Below are 19,329 nucleotides of genomic sequence, written 5' to 3' on the forward strand. Positions count from 1 at the left end.
AAATTAATTAATGACGCCACTTTATAAATAATGTCTTTTAAATTTTAAGACTTTGCATAAAAAATATCAAGTCTTTTCAAGTAAACAGCTTCAAGTCGAGTCAAGTCCCAAGTCAATGGCATGAAAGTCAAAGTCAAGTCCGAGTCTTTGAGCATTTTTTCAAGTCAAGTCTCAAGTTGTGATTGATGGGCTCCAACTGGCCGCTCCTGTCCGACACGCCCTGCAGGAGAGAGGGTGGGAGACAACACACACTCACAGCACAGCTTCATGGACATGACAGTACCCTCTCCCTTAATGGACGCCTCTTGGCGGACAACTAGAGGTAGAAGCAGATGACCTCTCAAACGAAGAGATGAGATCAGGGTCCAAAATAAAGGAACGGGGAATCCAGGACCGATGTTCTGGTCCATACCCCTCCCAGTCCACCAGATATTGACGGCCACGCCCACGAGGGCGGACCGCCAGAGCGCACTGGACAGAAAAGGCGGGATTGCCATCCACTAGCCGGGAGGGTGGAGGGGGGTCTGGTGGAGGGCACAAGGGACTGGAACGAACAGGCTTGATCTGACAAACATGAAAGACCAGGTGAACCCGGAGGTGAGAAGGAAGTTTGAGGCGCACTGTAGAGGGGCTAATGACCGAAATGATGGTAATAGGGCCAAGGAACCTAGCAGAGAGTTTTTAGAGGTAGACTTAAGGGGAAAATCCCTTCAGGAGAGCCAAACCTCTTGACTGGGGGTGTACTGGGGTGCTGGCATACGTCGTCTGTCTGCTATCCTTTTATTCTGAACGGAGGTACGTTGCAGAGCAGCTTTAGTTTGCCCCCACACTCTCTGACACCTTCTGAGGTGGGTTTTTACAGAAAGGGTGGCTGATTCTGGAAAAGAGGATGGTAGGAGAGGTGGCTGGTAGCCAATAGAGGCTTCAAAAGGGGAAAAGCCTGTAGCGGCCGAGATATGTGTGTTGTGTGCATACTCCACCCAAGATAGGTGGGTGCTCCAAGAACCAGGATCAGATGCACAAACACAACGCAGGGTATTCTCCAACTCCTGATTAAGTCTCTCACATTGCCCGTTGGTCTGGGGGTGGAAGCCAGAAGATAGACAGGGCTTGGCCCCTAGCGCGGAGCAAAAATCCTTCCACACACTCGAGACAAACTGAGGCCCTCTATCAGAGACAATCTCAGATGGGATGCCGTGCAGGCGGAAGACATGCTGCAAAAGGAGTCTGGCTGTCTCGGGGGCCGACGGGAGCTTGGACAATGCCACTAGGTGGCATGCCTTGGAGAACCTGTCAATGATGGTGAGAATAACTGATTTATTATGGGAGGGGGGAAGACCAGTGATGAAGTCCAGGGCAATGTGAGACCAGGGTCATGAAGGGACTTCGAGAAGCTGAAGCAGGCCAGCAGGAGGACGGTAGGACGATTTACCCCTAGCACAGGTGCTGCAGGCCCTGACATATTCCTGCACATCCTGGTTAAGGGATGGCCACCAGAAATAGCGTCAGAGGAGTCCAATAGTGCGGCTAACCCCAGAGTGACAGGAGAACCTTGATGCGTGATACCAATGGATCACTTGACACCGCACAGAGGTGGGGACAAAGGTTCGATTGGTGGGACCACCTCCAGGAGCTCTCCAGCTCCCGTGTGATGGAACCGACCGTACAGGTGGGCGGGAGGATACTCTTGAAGGAGTCGTCCAAGCTGTCAGGGGAATGCTGTCTGGAGAGGGCGTCTGGTTTAGAATTTTTGGACCCGGGGCGGTATGTGATTGTTAGGTTGAATCGGGAAAAGAACAGCGTCCAGCGGGCCTGTCTAGGGTTCAGGCGCTTAGCAGACTGCAGGTAGGCTAAGTTCTTATGGTCTGTCCAGACCAGGATGGGCTGCTCTGTGCCTTCAAGCCAGTGTCGCCATTCCTCCAAAGCCAATTTGATGGCTAGGAGCTCCTTGTCCCCAATGTTATAATTGCGTTCGGGAGGAGTGAAACGTTTAGAGAAAAAGGCGCATGGGTGAAGCTTATTATCGAGGTGAGACCGTTGGGACAGAACAGCCCCTACCCCGGTGTCGGATGCATCCACCTCTAAGACAAACTGAGCAGATGGGTCTGGGTGAATCAGAATGGGTGCATGAAAAAACCTCTTCTTGAGCTCTGAGAAGGCCTGGTCAGCTTCTTGGGTCCAGGAGAAAGGTCTCTTGATAGACGTAAGAGCCGTGAGGGGGGCGGCCACCAAACTGAAGCCTCTGATGAACCGCCTGTAGAAGTTCGAGAAACCTGCTTCCTGGAAGTTGGAACTGGCCACTCCTGGACAGCCTGAGTCTTCTCAGGGCTGGGCCTCACCTGTCCTCCCTCAAACACAAAACCCAGAAAGGTCAAGGATGGTTTATGAAACTCACATTTCTCTGCTTTCACAAACAGGTTGTTCTCCAGTAAACGTTGAAGAACCTTCCTTATGTGGGTCCGGTGTTCGGTGAGACTGTTGGAGAAGATTAGAATGTCATCCAAATAGACAAACACAAAAACATTCAAGTAGTCCCGAAGGACATCATTTACTAGGGCCTGGGAAACTGCTGGAGCGTTGTAAAGTCCAAAAGGCATAACCAAGTATTCAAAATGTCCGATGTGGGTTTTGAAAGCAGTTTTCCATTCGTCTCCCTCTCTTATTCGCACTAAGTGGTACGCATTGCGCAGATCCAATTTGGAGAAAATGGTGGCCCTCTGGACTGACTCAAAGGATGAAGAGATGAGAGGGAGAGAGTATTTGTTCTTGACGGTAATTTGATTAAGCCCCGGATAATCAATGCAGGGATGGAATGACTTGTCTTTCTTTTGGACAAAGAAAAACCCCGCCCCTACGGGGGAAGAGGATGGACGGATTATGCCCGCGGAAACAGACTCAGAAATGTATCTCTCCATGGCTTCATGTTTGGGTCTTGACAGGTTGTAAAGTCTGCCTGAAGGCAGGGGGGCTCCAGGGAGCAATTCAATGGCACAATCATAAGGGCGGTGTGCAGGGAGAGATAGAGCTAGTGTCTTGTTGAAAACTCTCTTAAGATCATGATACTCAGTGGGAACTGATGATAAGTCTGGGGGTTCAGGTTCTGCAGTAGGACTGGGGGGGCCCCTGGGGACAGCAGATTGAAAACAGCAGCTATGACAGTGTTCGCTCCATGACTCAATGAGACCAGTGAACCAGTTAATGTGCGGGTTGTGAGTCTGTAACCAAGGGTAACCAAGAACCAGGGGGGCGGACTTGGTCGGAAACACAAAAAATGAAATCTGTTCATGGTGATTCCCTGAAACCACTAACGAGAGTGGGTTATTATCGAGGTGATAATAACCTGCGGCAGGTTATGGTAGTTAATGAACCTTCGTCCAATGCCGACACTGGAATGGGGGCAGAGAGAGTGTGGATCGGGATGTCATACTCCTTAACAACCTCTGGACTGATTAGGTTTTGCTCGGCCCCATCCATCCATCCATTTTCTTCCGCTTATCCGGGGTCGGGTCACGGGGGCAGCAGCATCAGAAGGGAGGCCCAGACTTCCCTCTCCCCAGCCACTTCTTCCAGCTCCTCCGGGGGAACCCCAAGGCATTCCCAGGCCAGCCGAGAGACATAGTTCCTCCAGCGTGTCCTGGGTCTTCCCCGAGGCCTCCTCCCGGTGGGACGTGCCCGGAAACCCTCACCAGGGAGGCGTCCAGGAGGCATCCTTACCAGATGCCCGAGCCACCTCAACTGGCTCCTCTCGACGTGGAGGAGCAGCGGCTCTACTCTGGGTCCCTCCCGGATGACCGAGCTTCTCACCCTATCTCTAAGGGAGAGCTCAGCCACCCTGCGGAGGAAACCCATTTCGGCCGCTTGTACCCGTGATCTCGTTCTTTCGGTCATGACCCAAAGCTCATGACCATAGATGAGGGTGGGAACGTAGATCGACCGGTAAATCGAGAGCTTCGCTTTTTGGCTCAGCTCTCTCTTCACCACGACGGACCGGTACAGCGCCCGCTTCACAGTAGACGCTGCCCCAATCCGCCTGTCGATCTCCCGCTCCCTTCTTCCCTCATTCGTGAACAAGATCCCCAGATACTTAAACTCCTCCACTTGAGGCAGGATGACCCCCCTGACCCGGAGAAGGCACTGTACCCTTTTCCGGCTCAAGAACATGGCCTCGGATTTGGAGGCACTGAGCCTCATCCCGGCCGCTTCAAACTTGGCTGCGAACCGCTCCAGTGAGAGCTGCAGATCACGTTGCGATGAAGCCAACAGGACCACATCATCCGCAAAAAGCAGAGATGCGATCCTAAGGCCACCAAAACGGATCCCCTCAACACCTCGGCTGCGCCTAGAAATTCTGTCCATAAAAGTAATGAAGAGAATCGGTGACAAAGGGCAGCCTTGGCGGAGTCCAACTCTCACCGGAAACGAGCCCGACTTACTGCCGGCAATGCGGACCAGACTCTGACACCGGTCATACAGGGACCTGACAGCCCGTATCAAAGGGCCCGGTACCCCATACTCCCGGAGTACCCCCCACAGGACCCCCTGAGGGACACGGTCGAACGTCTTCTCCAAGTCCACAAAACACATGTAGACTGGTTGGGCGAACTCCCATGCACCCTCCAGGACCCTGCTGAGGGTGTAGAGCTGGTCCAGTGTTCCACGACCAGGATGACAGCCACACTGCTCTTCCTGAATCCGAGGTTCGACTATCCGACAGACCCTCCTCTCCAGGACCCCTGAATAGACCTTACCAGGGAGGCTTAAGAGTGTGATACCCCTGTAATTGGAGCACACCCTCCTGTCCCCCTTTTTAAACAGGGGGACCACCACCCCAGTCTGCCAGTCCAGGGGAACTGCCCCCGATGTCCATGCGATATTGCAGAGTCGCGTTAGCCAACACAACCCCGCAACATCCAGAGCCTTAAGGAACTCCGGGCGGACCTCATCCACTCCCGGGGCCCTGCCACCGAGGAGCTTTTTGACCACCTCGGCGACCTCGTCCCCAGAGATTGGAGAGCCCAACCCAGAGTCCCCATGCTCAGCTTCCTCAACAGAAGGCATGTTGGTGGGATTGAGGAGGTCTTCGAAGTAGACGGCCCACAACGTCCCGAGTTGAGGTCAGCAGCGCACCATCCCCACTATAAACAGTGTTGGTGCTGCACTGCTTCCCCATCCGGAGACGCTGGATGGTGGACCAGAATCGCCTCGAAGCCGTACGGAAGTCTGTCTCCATGGCCTCTCCAAACTCCTCCCACGCCCGAGTTTTTGCCTCAGCGACAACCCGAGCCGCATGCCGTTTCGCCCGCCAGTACCCATCAGCTGCTTCTGGAGTCCCACAGGCCAAAAAGGCCCGGTAGGACTCCTTCAGCTTGACAGCATCCCTCACCGAAGGTGTCCACCAATGGGTTCGAGGGTTGCCGCCTCGACAGGCACCAACAATCTTGCAGCCGCAGCTCCGATAGGCCGCCTCGGCAATGGAGGTACGGAACATGGTCCACTCAGACTTAATGTCCCCCACCTCCCCTGGAACGTGTTCGAAGTTCTGCCGGAGATGAGAGTTGAAGCTTCGTCTCACAGGGGACTCCACCAGACGTTCCCAGCAGACCCTCACTACACGTTTGGGCCTGCCAGGTCTGACCGGCTTCCTCCCCCACCACCGGAGCCAACTCGTCACCAGGTAGTGGTCAGTGGACAGCTCCGCACCTCTCTTCACCCGAGTATCCAAGACATACGGCCACAAATCCGATGAGACGATGACAAAGTCAATCATCGAACTGCGGCCTAGGGCGTCCTGGTGCCAAGTGCACATATGGACGCCCTTATGCCCGAACATGGTGTTCGTGATGGACAATCCGTGACGAGCACAGAAGTCCAACAACAGAACACCACTTGGGTTCAGATCGGGGGGGCCGTTCCTCCCAACCACGCCTCTCCAGGTCTCACTGTCATTGCCCACGTGAGCGTTGAAGTCTCCCAGTAGAACAAGGGAGTCCCCAGGAGGGGCACTCTCCTGTACCCCCTCTAAGGACTCCAAGAAGGGTGGGTAATCTAAACTGCCGTTTGGCCCGTAAGCACAAACAACAGTCAGAACCCGTCCCCCCACCCGTAGGCGGAGGGAGGCTACCCTCTCGTTCACCGGGGTGAACCCCAACGTACAGGCGCCCAAATGGGGGGCAACAAGTATGCCCACTCCAGCCCGGCGCCTCTCACCGTGGGCAACTCCAGAGTGGAAGTACGTCTAGCCCCTCTCAAGGAGACTGGTTCCAGAACCAGAGCCATGTGTCGAGGTGAGGCCGACTATTTCTAGCCAGAACCTCTCAGCCTCGCACACTAGCTCCGGCTCCTTCCCCACCAGAGAGGTGACATTCCACGTCCCAAGAGCCAGCTTCTGCAGCCGAGGAAGCTCGGCTGCAGAAGCTTTATACTAATCAATAAATGCTAGTATGGGGTGCGTCTCTCGACGGATACTAAGAAGGGAAGGGATACTCACGTGAGTTTTGGTGGTGAGTTTGCCCGCCAGTACCCCCACGCTTACTGACGGGCCCCGGCTTTTGGGCGAACAGGGCAGTTGGCGATGAAGTGGGCGGGAACCCCGCAGTACAAGCAGCATCCGGCGTCTCTCCCCCGTTGACGCTCCTCGGGAGTGAGCCGAGCCCGACCAATCTCCATAGGTTCAGGCGGTGGTAATGGGGACGAAGGAGGACTCGGGGTCGGAGATGTGACTCTGAGAACTTCGGCCCTAGACGGGACTGCGGAGGTCCCGGATCGTTGTCTGGACCTCTCCCGTATTCGGTTATCAACACGGACTGCTAGATTAATTAGCTCCTCGAGAGTCTTAGACTCGTCACGGTAAGAGAGTTCATCTTTCATCCTCTCGGAGAGAGCGTTGCGGAAAGCTCCTTTAAGAGCCGCACTATTCCACCCCGTCTCAGCAGCCAGAATACGGAACTCCACCACGAGTTCAGAGACAGGCCGGTTACCCTGTCGTAGCTTCCAAAGTCTCTTACTAGCGTCCTCCCTACTGGCTGCCAGATCAAAAACCTGCTTGAAGGACTCAATAAAGTCATCATACGAGTAAAGATGTATGCTTGACTCGTTAATTACAGCCTCAGCCCATTTCAGGACTTTACCTCTTAAAAGACCAATGACGTAAGAAATCTTACTGGCGTCATCGCGGAAGGATTGAGGTGATCGGCCAAAAACCAGAGCGCACTGCAGCAGGAAACCCCTACACTTACCCTGCTCCCCGGAAAACGGCTCCGGCGGAGGGGAAACAACCTTGCGGAAGCTGTGTGAAGGGGACGTAGTGACGGGAGCTGGCGAGGCGGCAGGAGTACCGGTTCTTGCAGCAAATGGCTTGAGTTTAGCACTTATCTCCATCAGCTGCTGGGACAGTTCGGAGAGGCTCTAGGTTAGCTCAGACTGCTGCTGCTGCATAGCCTGAAGCGCGTTGTTATGGCGGCCTAACAAGAACTCCTTGCTCCGTTAATGCATTTCGTAGTTGCGCTGCAGTCAACATGGGAAGATGGTTCTGACATGTTTGTTTACTAGACTCTAGTGCAGAAACAACTACAAACGCCCACAAGCAGAAGGTAAGTTTGATTTTATTTGTGACCAGCAGCGGGGGGAAACAGACGGGTGGATGGAGCGGCAGCAGGCAGCGGGTAAGGACCCGTCGGGGTTTTGCTTGTAGGAGGCGAGGGGGGAGGTCCCAGGAGGGAGAGCCGGCGCATCCACTGAGGTCGATGGTTGGGCAGGCAGGCGAGCGCGTTGAGCGGGGATGATCCAGCAACGAAGGCGGACGGACAGGAAACGGAGCCAGGCAGGAGACGGGTAGCGGCTGCGAGCAGGAGCCGCATGCAGCCGGACAGGAAGCCAAACCAGATGGGGGGGGAACGAGGATTACTTCTGACCAAGGAACGAGGACTCTTTTTGACCAGGAACGAGGACTCACTGGAAGCGTAGAACCATCTGGCAGCGCTATCAGGATCCGGCTTCTATTTAACCGCTCCTCCTGATGGATTGATGGGCTCCAGCTGGCCGCTCCTGTCCGACACGCCCTGCAGGAGAGAGGGTGGGAGACAACACACACTCACAGCACAGCTTCGTGGACATGACACAATATTGATAAAAACATGTTGTGTGAATCAAGCTGGTCAGAATCACTAAACACAAAATAATGAGCTCATTATTTTATGTCTTACTCAGTTAACTATCCCATTTAGTGTTATATTCGGGGTCAGTGAGATTGTACAATTTTTATTTTTACAGAAATTTTTGAAAGATGGCCAAAAAAAAAATAAAATGATTTTTTTTTATTAGTTTTTCCAGCAAAGCTATACTACTTGGAAATGGGTACTGTGCGACATGTGACGGTCACGCCGGTCAGTGCATTAAGTCAAAAACAGTTGACTTAATGCACTGACTGCAGTAAACAATATATTGTCAATATAATTTCCCAACGTAGATGTCTACAAATACACCAAGCATCCTTAGATGATACTAGACCCGGCTCATCATCATGATGGGACAGAGAGACTCTGTTCCCTGAGTTCAGGTCCAGAATCTGCCGGAGTACACATGCTAACACAAAGTTAGCTAAAGTCAACTATCTTACAGCAAAAGAAAAGTGCCACCTACTGATCTTTGTGAAGTTTCAAATGCCGGACAAAGTTGGACGTCGTGGCATCTCCATCCGATATTCTCTTGCATGTTTTGCAAGTTGCAGTTCGTTTTTTATTTAAAAGTTCATGACCTCCGTAGGCAAAAGAAATTACTTACGGAAGCATATTCGAGCGGTTATTTCGTCTTGCGTTCCCTGAGCTCTGTAGCGTCGCCGCGTTTTTTTAAATGTCCAAATCCTGTTAATTTGATTGGTTGAGCTGCAGCACACATACATAAGGAGAGAGGAAAAACAGAGGGACCGTCTGCGCATATTGATATGGAATGAGTGAAATTAAATAATGACGCCACTTTATAAATAATGTCTTTTAAATTTTAAGACTTTGCGTAAAAAATATCAAGTCTTTTCAAGTAAACAGCTTCAAGTCGAGTCAAGTCCCAAGTCAATGGCATGAAAGTCAAAGTCAAGTCCGAGTCTTTGAGCATTTTTTCAAGTCAAGTCTCAAGTCGTGATTTTAACAACTGGAGTCTGACTCGAGTCCAAGTCATGTGACTCGAGTCCCCACCTCTGCTCAGAACTAGCAGTAATCAGCTAGCCGCTATGCTATCAGGAAGTTTTCATTCAGTTACTCAGGATTATTTATTGTAATGAAACCTGCATTTGCCTTTGAATGCTAAGTTTTATACTTGAATTTTTTTGGCAATGTTGAGAGGTTTTAATTTTGGCTCTTTGCATTATTTAGCCTCTTCAGAGCCTTCATATGTTATCAGTCTGTTAAAGATAGTATTATTGATAGCAGTACAATTTGCACAATGCCTGTTTTGTTTAGTTTTCTTCTTGGAAAAAGTTATTAATAACAAGTTTTTGTCTAAATTAAGGTGAATTCATGGTTCCTTTTTCCACATAATGTAACCGGTAGTGTTTATGATAAAAAAAATAAAAATAATAATTATGTGTTCGGTATCGGTGATCAGTATCAGGGATTGGCCCTCATGGGTGATCGGTATCGGTATCGGCAGGAAAAAACCTGATCGGCACATCTCTAGTATGTACAGTTAATCTTGTTTGGTTCTATTAAACATGATTACTGAATTTACTGAGGGCATTCAGTGGTGCCATCCAAAACCGAAAAGTAAGGTTCTTTGATTTTATTTGTAATTTTTACTCTGACATTTCTCCTATCTTAAAAAAGATGGGAGGTGTTTTAATAACCACACACACACAGAAATTCTTACTTTGAAAACTTTCATGATTGTATCACACTGCCACTAAGACTGTGGCCTGAACTTTACCCATATTTTAGCTTGCTGCTTGGAAGCTGGAAAGAAAGACAGAAGCTACATACAGCCAGTTGGGTGAGAAACTGAGCCAAAGAAAAAATTATCCAGTGTTGTCAGAAATGTTGGAAAAATGCATATTATTAATTCGTTAGCCCACCAGATATTTAAGTTTATTTGGTATTTTTAACTCTTAAACTGTACTGGCTACAAAAATCCATCAAGTCTTGATAAAAGTCCAAAAGCATTTACCATTTATTTAAGTTTGACAAAACGTTAAACTTCAGTACCTTGTTAATGTGTTCTGTCTGGTCTTATGAACTGATCTTCTTTGTTAGTAACTGTACTCTGCTCTTGGTAAGTCGGATTTGGTCATATGTACAAATGTTTATAGACCAGAGTTTTACTGCAGTTCAGCCTTAGAACTTCATCAGCAAATCTGGAACCTTCCTTCTGTGTTGTTGATGATTTGCAGCAACAATACAATATGCTGTTTTTAGGTTGGTTAAATGTTTGGATGCAGTTTTATCAGCATTTTTCTGCAATATCTACAATTATTTTAACATACAGAATTATAAGGGGAAAACACTTATGTTTGATCAACTTTACTTTAGATTTCTAGTTCATAGACTGGAGTCTATGAAATATGATATAGTACTCTAAAGTAGCTAGCAGGGTTAGAGATTCATAAAATTTACAAGCCCTGTTCCCCAGCTGTAAACCTTCCTCCAGCCTCCATCCAGAGTCTCCCATGGAGAGACAAAAGCTGCATGCCTTCTCCCCCAACTCTCTCTGTGTGTGAGGGGGTGTTTTATTGCTTTATGATGGTCTTTTGGTGTTGCAGCCAACAGACACCCTCTTCATTTAGGCTTCAGTGTACAACTAAAGAGACATATTTTAAACACATGCTGGCTCATCCAAGTTTCCATCTTACTTCCCTTTCATTATAGGTCAAAGAAAGTTCACATAGTTTATAGATCTATGTTTGCATTTGTCCTCAAAATGTCATTTTCAAACCAAATTCAGTCTGAAAAAAGAAACAAATAATAAACCTTGTGTAACCAACGTGGACCAATGTAGCGTATGAGACAATGAGATATAACTGCCCAATGTTAAATTACAAATTAACTGTCACTAACTTTTTTTGTTTTACAATGAAAGAATAAATTAAGGAGGACCTATCTGAAAACATAATGTAAGCTAAAATATTTCAAGGCAGAACAGGTCATAGTTTAGTGCAAACAGATTTTAGAACAGATGAGAAAAGAAATAACCGACATCTTGGTGAAAGCCTTTTCAAATTTCTTGGGACCAGCAGCAGAGCCATTATCTGAAAAAAAAAAAAATGGAAACATGGTGAATCTTTTATTGCTAATCCCAGCAAAGTTATTTCAAGAGTTCACTATCACAAAAAATAATATAAAATCAATTTCAAGTACATCTAAAGTACGTCACTTGCAGCAGTAGAGATCAGACTTCATGGTCTGATAATGACAACTAGATTAGAAAGAACACAAGCCTGTTTACCGCTAACCAGATTTTTTTTGGATGAGCCCAAGAATTTTTGGAACATATTCTGTTAACTGACCAGAATTTTTTTTTTTAAATGTGTTATTATGACATAAAACTAACACAGCATCTGACACACTAAATATTATACTAAAAACTAAACATGGTAATGACAATATGATGGATTGGACCTGCTTCCAGACTAGGCAACCTCACACAACTGGATGCAATTCTAGGCTCTGGCATAAAATCCTGAATGACAATATACTGTTTAAGAATTTAAGCTCAACCCCACTTTGGTTGTGAGCAGATTTATAACAACAATTTTACATCTGAATTACTGGGGGAACAACAACAACAACAACAAAAAGAGAAAGTTATGGAGTGGCTTAGTCAAAGTCCAGATTTAAATCTGATTGAGATGCTACCATGACATGACCTTGGCAGACTGTTCACTCATGAAACTGCTTCTGCAAAGAAGACTGAGCCTAGATTTCTCACTGTTGATTGTTAGTTAACAAAAATCCTTGATAGGAGGATGAAAAGGGCAGCACAATCAGTTATTGGGTAATTAATTAAACACAAAGCACCAGGTTGGTTGGTTTGGATGACTCATTGGAAAAACTGCTTCTGAGCTTTTATTACTGCTCAGGTTCTTTTATTATGATGCAACAAAGAGAGAGGGAGAGTTTGTTATAGATAGATAGATAGATAGATAGATAGATAGATAGATAGATAGATAGATAGATAGATAGATAGATAGATAGATAGATAGATAGATAGATAGATAGATAGATAGATAGATAGATAGATAGATAGATAGATAGATAGATAGATAGATAGATAGATAGATAGATAGATAGATAGATAGATAGATAGAAGCAAAGTTTGAGAAAGACGTTTTAGTCTGTTTTAGATTCTAACTGGAAACAGAGTAGAGAATAAAAATCTAATAAATTTGTCCTACTCACCGGTGTTTTTCTGTTTTACTCAGAGACTGTGTATTGGTCTCTTTTAGTGTACTTCAAGGGCTCTGATCAACAATATCTTGAAATTTCCCCACAAAATAAAAACAAAAAAAAAAAACAAATGAAAGTTATCCAAACCTGATGTATTTTCTAAAATTAGATATTCTAAATTAATTGCTACCTGGCTTCCATATTTCTGTGTTCGCAGCTCGACTGGTGTCATTAGGCTTCATGGACAAGTGAAGTATTATTAAATAATCTGCACAGACACAAAAAGTAGTCTAACTGAATGCAGGCTTAGCCTGGTACTTTTATGAGTCTGTCTCATTTGTTCTCTAATCCCCTTCCTAGTCTTGGCACATGGCCGCCTTTGTTGAGTTTAGTTCTGCTGGAGATCTTCTGTCCAAAGAAAATTATGCTGTGTACTGTTCATGGAAGTTACAACAGAGTGGGAAGTCTAGAGTCACCTAAATGCACCTGATTTCAAAGCCGGAAAAAATATTTTTTTTCCTAAGAATGTTCCAATTGCTAAAGGAATGGTCATATTGTTCCTGTGTTGAAATGGAATGAATTAAATTTTCAAACTGAGTTTTCTTCCTATAATTTATAAATGCATAAAATGTTTTCAATAGAATACCCTATTTAAGACATAGGGTATTTTATTTTTGTAATCTAATAATAAAAACTACATTCCTTGTTTAATATAAGAGATATATAACAGTTAATTTTTTTTTTTTGCATGTTTGATATCACTATTTAAAAATAAAAGAAAGAAACAGTGAAATGGTAGCATATGAAGGCATTCTAAGAAAGAAACAAATGTTTGGTTTTTTTTTTCAAATGTGGTGAAATGAACCCTGAATAATGTGTCAATGTAATTTTTAACTTTAAAAGTTCATAAATAATTAAAAAAGATCAAGAATAGCTCCTTTGATTTAAAGATGATAATAAGGTGTTATGTATTAATAACAACTACAAAATCTTCTAGCAAACACAATATGAAAAGCAGTTCAATTATCCGTCCTGGTAGAGAGTTAATCAGCACAACGTGTTAGATATGTAATGTGTTTTAGTAAAGTGTAACTCTTTGTGTTCCGTGCTTTCATTAATGAGATCACGCCTTTGTTTTCAGAATGACTTTCAGGGAGAAGTGGAATCTGTTTCACAATCAGCCTATGGAGAGACAGAAAACAGCAGTATGAGGGGCCGTTTAGGACAAAATCTATGTTTTGTCTCTCACACACTACAAAAAACTCATGCACACTCAAAAAAAACCTCACGCAGACTAAAAAAAACTCAAGCACACTCAAAAAATACTCAAATTGCGTATACACACTACTAAAATGTCACACACGCACACACATTTTATTTTTCTCGCACACATACACTGTACTAACAACTCGCACACGCACACAAAAGCTATCTTTCTCGCACACATACACTGTACTAACAGCTGAGGTTTTTTTGGAGTGTGCGTGAGGTTTGTTTTGAGTGTGCGTGAGTTTTTTGTAGTGTGTGAGAGACAAAACATAGATTTTGTCCTAAACGGCCCCTCATACAGCAGCTGTCACATGCAGAACAAGGTTGTTGTTTTTTATTTTTTTAGATATTCTTATGTATTCATGAAATAATTATGATCTGTCCTACGTTTCAAATCAGTGATGGACTTTTATCAAGGAAAACATAACATGTTGTTCGCTGAAATGCCTTAAATGAAACTCCATAAAATTAAATGCTTCACACCATGTAAAACGAATTCAAGCTTGTTTTCCTAAAAAAATTACACCTGATTTCAAACGTGACTCTGAAGAAAATGTCAATGATCCAACTCATTAATCTGATGTTAGTTTGCTATTAATGTAGTGATGTTACAGTCTGTTGATACAGTCGTATTTGTCACCGAACACTCCTCACATTAACACCATCTGCGGTTCTCTGCTCCAGTCCCGTTCTTTTAAATCAATGTAACATGTTGCCATTAAGCAAGAGGAAACCTTCTTTCCTGTGATTTAGAGTAAGTTAAATCAACAATGGGGTTTAAACTGACAATGGGGTTTAAGTAAATGTGTAAAGATATTGTCTATAATTTCGTGGCAGTCACAGCAACAAAATGTTTCTTAATTCGACCTCATATTTATTCTGTCTGCAAATTACAGAATAACGTTTAGATCCACAGCCACGACATGTGCCTCTTCTCCCTGGATGTGAAGGAGTTCTCTATATGCATAAACTGAGTTGAAAGCAAAGGTTGTTCATATTTTTCCGTTTTTGTACATGCTCAGTGTGCCCGGCTCAAACTGCAGCGGCTGCGCCGCACATGTTCAGCCCGCGCAGAGGAATCCTGTTATTGGCATGCGAAGCAGATATGTTTCCATCTTGTGTACAAGTTACTGTTGCTTCTGACCGAGTCGGAGGAACCGATTAATCAGACTGAAGGTAATAACCGAAGCACATTTGTTGGGTCAAATTATTAGAAGCGTAGTCTAAATGTAACAGCTGTCACAATCGTAAAAATTATTATTATTATTATTATTATTATTATTATTATTATTATTATTATTATTATTATTATTATTATTATTATTATTAATACGGGTGCTGTGTTTGTGTGTGTGTTTGTGTGTGTGCGTGCGTGCGTGCGTGCGTGCGTGTTATTATTATTATTATTATTATTATTATTATTATTATTATTATTATTAGAAGAAGAACGTTACATTTGAAACACATTTTCATTTGGGGCTGAATGTTTACCAAATGCAGTAAGTAATTTTGCAGCTTGCCTCATAACACAAAACATATTTCGCGAATTAATCACGGTAGTTGTGAACCATATTTGAAAATCTCACACTAACATGAAGCCAAATATGAGACTAAATTATGTTTTGCTCTATGGTACCAGTTGATTTTATTTTTAAACATGAAGCCGTTGGTTTTAATAGATCTCTTGATGGCCCATTGCTGAAAAGTATGAATAATAATAACATAAATAAATAATGCTGTGGTTACAAAAACATAAAACTACCATTTGCGATCTGCTGCAGTGGAATTCCAGATTGATCTATAAGCGTCATAATAAAATATTCCTACAAATACATCTTGTAAAAGCCGGCGCCTTGATTAGAACGGCGGTATTTATTTCATTTCTTATATTTGAGTTGGATATGATTAAAAAAGTTGAAAGAAAAAAAAAGATAGGATTTTCCCCTTTGGGCCAGTTAAGGCTTGGCAGCTTTCCCTTCTCCTTCACCTCCTCTGCGTCTTTACGCGTCAGCTGTCGTGCACACTTCCTTTCACTATACCACAAAGAGAAACAGAGCGACAGACGCAGGAAGTGCTGCTTCTACCACGCGTCCCACGGCCCACGGTTAAAAAACACGGAGGCTATGTTGTGCAGAGGGAAGCAGAATCCCGGTGCGGATGCTTTGGAGAAGAAGGTACTGCCGGGTGTCGTAAAAAAACAGCAAAGAGGAAGAATGAAAAGAAGGCAAGGGGAGAGAGGGAAAGAGGGGATTCCGCTCGCAGAGAGGCGCAATAAAAGAATATGACGGCAATAAAAGTTTATAGCGTATAAATTTCTGAAGGTTAAGAACTAAACGGCTGTAAAACAAACACGCCGTGAGGAATAAAGGAGGGAGACGAGAGAACCTCCGTAGATAAAAGAAACAAAAGTTTCTGAAGCCCCCTGTTCTCTCAAGCTCCCACCCGTTGACAGAGCGGCACAGGACAGAGTTCATGACAAAATGAGACGAATAAACATAATGCTGCCGGAATGGAAAACCCTGGACATTCAGGGAAGTAAGCCACAAATGTGTGTGATGAGAGAGGAAAAGAATGAGCCCTGCTGCAGCAGCGGGAGAGCAGGAGAAGCATCCTTCCTTCACTTCCTCCTCTTTTGGTGGTTTTAGTTGTCCCACCAGGGTACGGGTGCTGTGTGTGTGGGGGGTGGGGGGTGCGTTTTCTCGACCGCCTTTTTCCCCCCTGGCATGCTAACAGCAGGCGCCATTAACTTCCACATCCAAACACATGACTTCTGCAGCAAAAGGAAGCGCTACTCATTCAGGCAGGGCCTGGTCCGGAGCTTCTTCCGGAGGTTTTTAATGGACAGTTTGACCGGGCTGCTCTCATTCACTGAATTTACTGACAAAAATAGAGTACCCGGCTGTCAGTGAGCCATCTTACCATGCTGTGATTATAATGCATTAATTTGTAGGTTTTTGAGATAAACATTGATTTACAGACTTTGAGGCTTTTAAATATATCTTGTGCATATGTGTGTGTGTGTGTGTGTGTGTGTGTGTGTGTGTGTGTGTGTGTGTGTGTGTGTGTGTGTGCGTGTGTGTGTGTGTGTGTGTGTTCTTGTATTTGTCGTTTTAGGTATTTCCATTGAAGTTAAAGCCAAGGTACGTGCTATATTCTCCTCAGAATTACTGCCTTTAATTTAACATTTCACAAACACTTACCGGCCTCAAACACACAATTTGTATTGTTTTTCTGATATAACTGACATTCTGCGAGGCTGATTGCTGTTTTACACATATATATTTTATAAAGATTTATAATTTAGTTTTTTGGGGTGATGCATGTAAATATTATATTGTTAAAAGATGAATCTGCCGTCCTTATGTTTTTCTATCCGGTACCACTGCTTTTTAGATAACCAGCAGCAAATGTAAGGCTTCTGATCTGACATTTAACCATTTAATTTCACAACGTTTTCTGTTGGTCATGGAATAAAATTTAGGCATATCACATGTATTCTTTCTTACTTTAATTTTACATTTTTATTTTTAAACTGTCCGGTTGCTTGAGTCTGTCCCATGTAGAAACCACTTGGTGTACCACCTTATATTGTGACTTAGGAGCAGTACAGAGCCACGTGATAGTTTATCCTCTTATGTCATAACTACATTTGGCCGCTTGGTGGGGATCTTGCTCCACTGATAAAGTAGTTCTTGATTTCAAAGTTAACTTCCTCCCTGAGTTATGCTTGTAGGATCTCCCTTACAAACGGGTAGAACTCAGCCTGAATATGTTTTCATTGCGATAAACTTTAATTAATGTTACTTCAGCAGACGTTGTGAGCTGGTCAGCGTTTATATTACAACTTTGCTTCTCAGCAACCTGAGGCAGGCCCATGTCATTTAATACTGTGGAGAGTAAAAAAAAAAAGGGGTCTCTGATAATAATCCAGATGTGTACAGGATCATTAAGTTAGAAAATAAACATACAAAGATTTAATGCACCGTTGCATATTCCCAGGATATTCCTGATTTGGACGTGTCTTGTGGACTGGTTTCTAAAAAAAAAGATAGGGCAGCACAGAAGCTTCTTTATGTTCAGTCAAATGCATCGAGCTTTATGTTTAGGCTTTACCCAGTGGAGAGATTAGCAAAATGAATAGCGAAATGTCGCTTTGTTGATTCAAATGCAGACGAGTATTGGGTAAGCTGACTGACTTTCTAAACTGTCGCTGTTTGTTGGGTATCTGCAAAAAACGGGCATTTTGTGTCAATGGTCTTACGAAGATAAGGGAAATTGGTAAGGACAATAGTCAGGTAATCTCTGTATGAGGTAAGGTAACTATGTTGTGCGCCAGGCCCCCATCTCATTATACAGACAACAGATCTTTCAAGCCAACCCTTTATTGCACTAGTAAAACACGGCGCAGAGGAGTTCCAATAAGATCATATTCTCGGCAATAAATTGAAAACTTACTGCGAAAATTACTTAAGCTGATAAAATGCAACAAAGTCTGTATTTCACGCAGATGCTGACATCATTTGTGTTCTCCAGTCTAAGTGTTGTAAGAAGTAAATAATTAAAACATGCTGTAATGACATTTACTATGGATGAAATGAGCAAAAAAAAAAAAGAAATGAAGAAAACAGGTTGGAGATAAAATCGCATCTTGGAACCAAATTCATATTCAAAGAATGAGAAAAACAGCCAAGATACAAAAACATTGTTTATGACATCATAAAAGAGTATTAAAATATCTTTATTAATAATAAAGTTAGTTCATGTCGTGGGCTTGGCTGTGTGTGTGTGTGTGTGTGTGTGTGTGCGTGTGTGTGTACGGAGGGGTTCGGGTGAAAGAGGGCTGGTATTTTGTTTTGTTTTACATTTACATTTTCATAAGATAGTCCGTCTCTATGTGTAGCTCTCATCATATTTAGAGATGAGGGGTGGGTGGGTGGGGGGGGGGGGGTGAATGGGCTGGTGCGAGAAGAAAACGCCACAAGGCGTTTACAGGCTGCGGGTATCTAAAGGGCGCGTCTTAATCCCCTTCCCTCCCAATTTAGTTTCTCTATTGGAGCGAGGTAAACACAGTGTCATCCCGCTTTACACTACTTTATAGTTTGTTAAAGCGTTTACAGCCACTTTGTCCAAGACTATTATCCTCCCCGGCTCTTCTCACATGTTTATGGAGATCATATTTCTAAAAGTAGACTCTCCGATCTTCAGAGAGACGCTTCGAAGCTCATTTATTTTCTCACCAGTAGCAGCGGTCATGAAAAGGGAAAGCAAAGAAAGCTCCCACAGCTGACTCTAAAACGTCCATTACATTTATAGGCAAGATCTTGTAAAAGCTGCAACCAATTAGGAAGCGCGACTCTTTCCCTCTCTGCCCTGGCTCAGCTCCCCTCTCTCGGTAGGCCGCTCCGACATGTTCGGCCTCCCAGTAACATCGCGCTCCCGTTTCACAATTCAGCGAGATACATGAGAAAGAGCGACTGTATGTGACCAGTACATAAACCTCCACCTCTATCCACCCATTCACACTCAAAACTATTCTTCTCTGGGTTAGTTAGTTTGAAGTGTACACTTGATGATACGCAGAGCGGGAGAATTCTCGTTAATTTTACCGTTCGCACTCTGCTCGACGCCGGCAATTCTTCTGTCTTTATCTGCCAACCTCTGTATTAAGAATCAAGTTCTTCCAGTCAAATGATTT

General features: G+C 44.6%; 1 protein-coding gene and 2 long non-coding RNA genes across 4 annotated transcripts in view; 1 reads left to right on the forward strand and 2 right to left on the reverse strand.

Moving 5' to 3' along the window:
* LOC103468219 (uncharacterized) overlaps positions 1-19,329 on the reverse strand; it is a 352,500-nt gene that overhangs the window by 157,420 nt on the left and 175,751 nt on the right. The window lies entirely within an intron of this gene.
* On the reverse strand, positions 7,586-8,871 carry LOC103468222 (uncharacterized). The gene is made up of 2 exons (XR_014088826.1): positions 8,638-8,871; positions 7,586-8,057 (listed from the first exon to the last, which is right to left on the reverse strand). It is a non-coding gene; the product is annotated as an uncharacterized LOC103468222 (long non-coding RNA).
* LOC103468213 (homeobox protein Hox-B8a) overlaps positions 18,608-19,329 on the forward strand; it is a 5,770-nt gene continuing 5,048 nt past the window's right edge. Inside the window, exon 1 of one of the 2 annotated variants that reach the window (XM_008415117.3) lies at positions 18,608-19,329. This exon is cut by the window's right edge and continues 1,274 nt beyond it. The gene's annotated coding sequence lies outside the window, so the exon portion shown is untranslated. The other variant, XM_008415118.3, reaches the window with a different exon arrangement.

This window comes from Poecilia reticulata, chromosome 8, assembly GCF_904066995.2.
Source record: "Poecilia reticulata chromosome 8, P_reticulata-male-v2, whole genome shotgun sequence".
Taxonomy (NCBI): domain Eukaryota; kingdom Metazoa; phylum Chordata; class Actinopteri; order Cyprinodontiformes; family Poeciliidae; genus Poecilia; species Poecilia reticulata.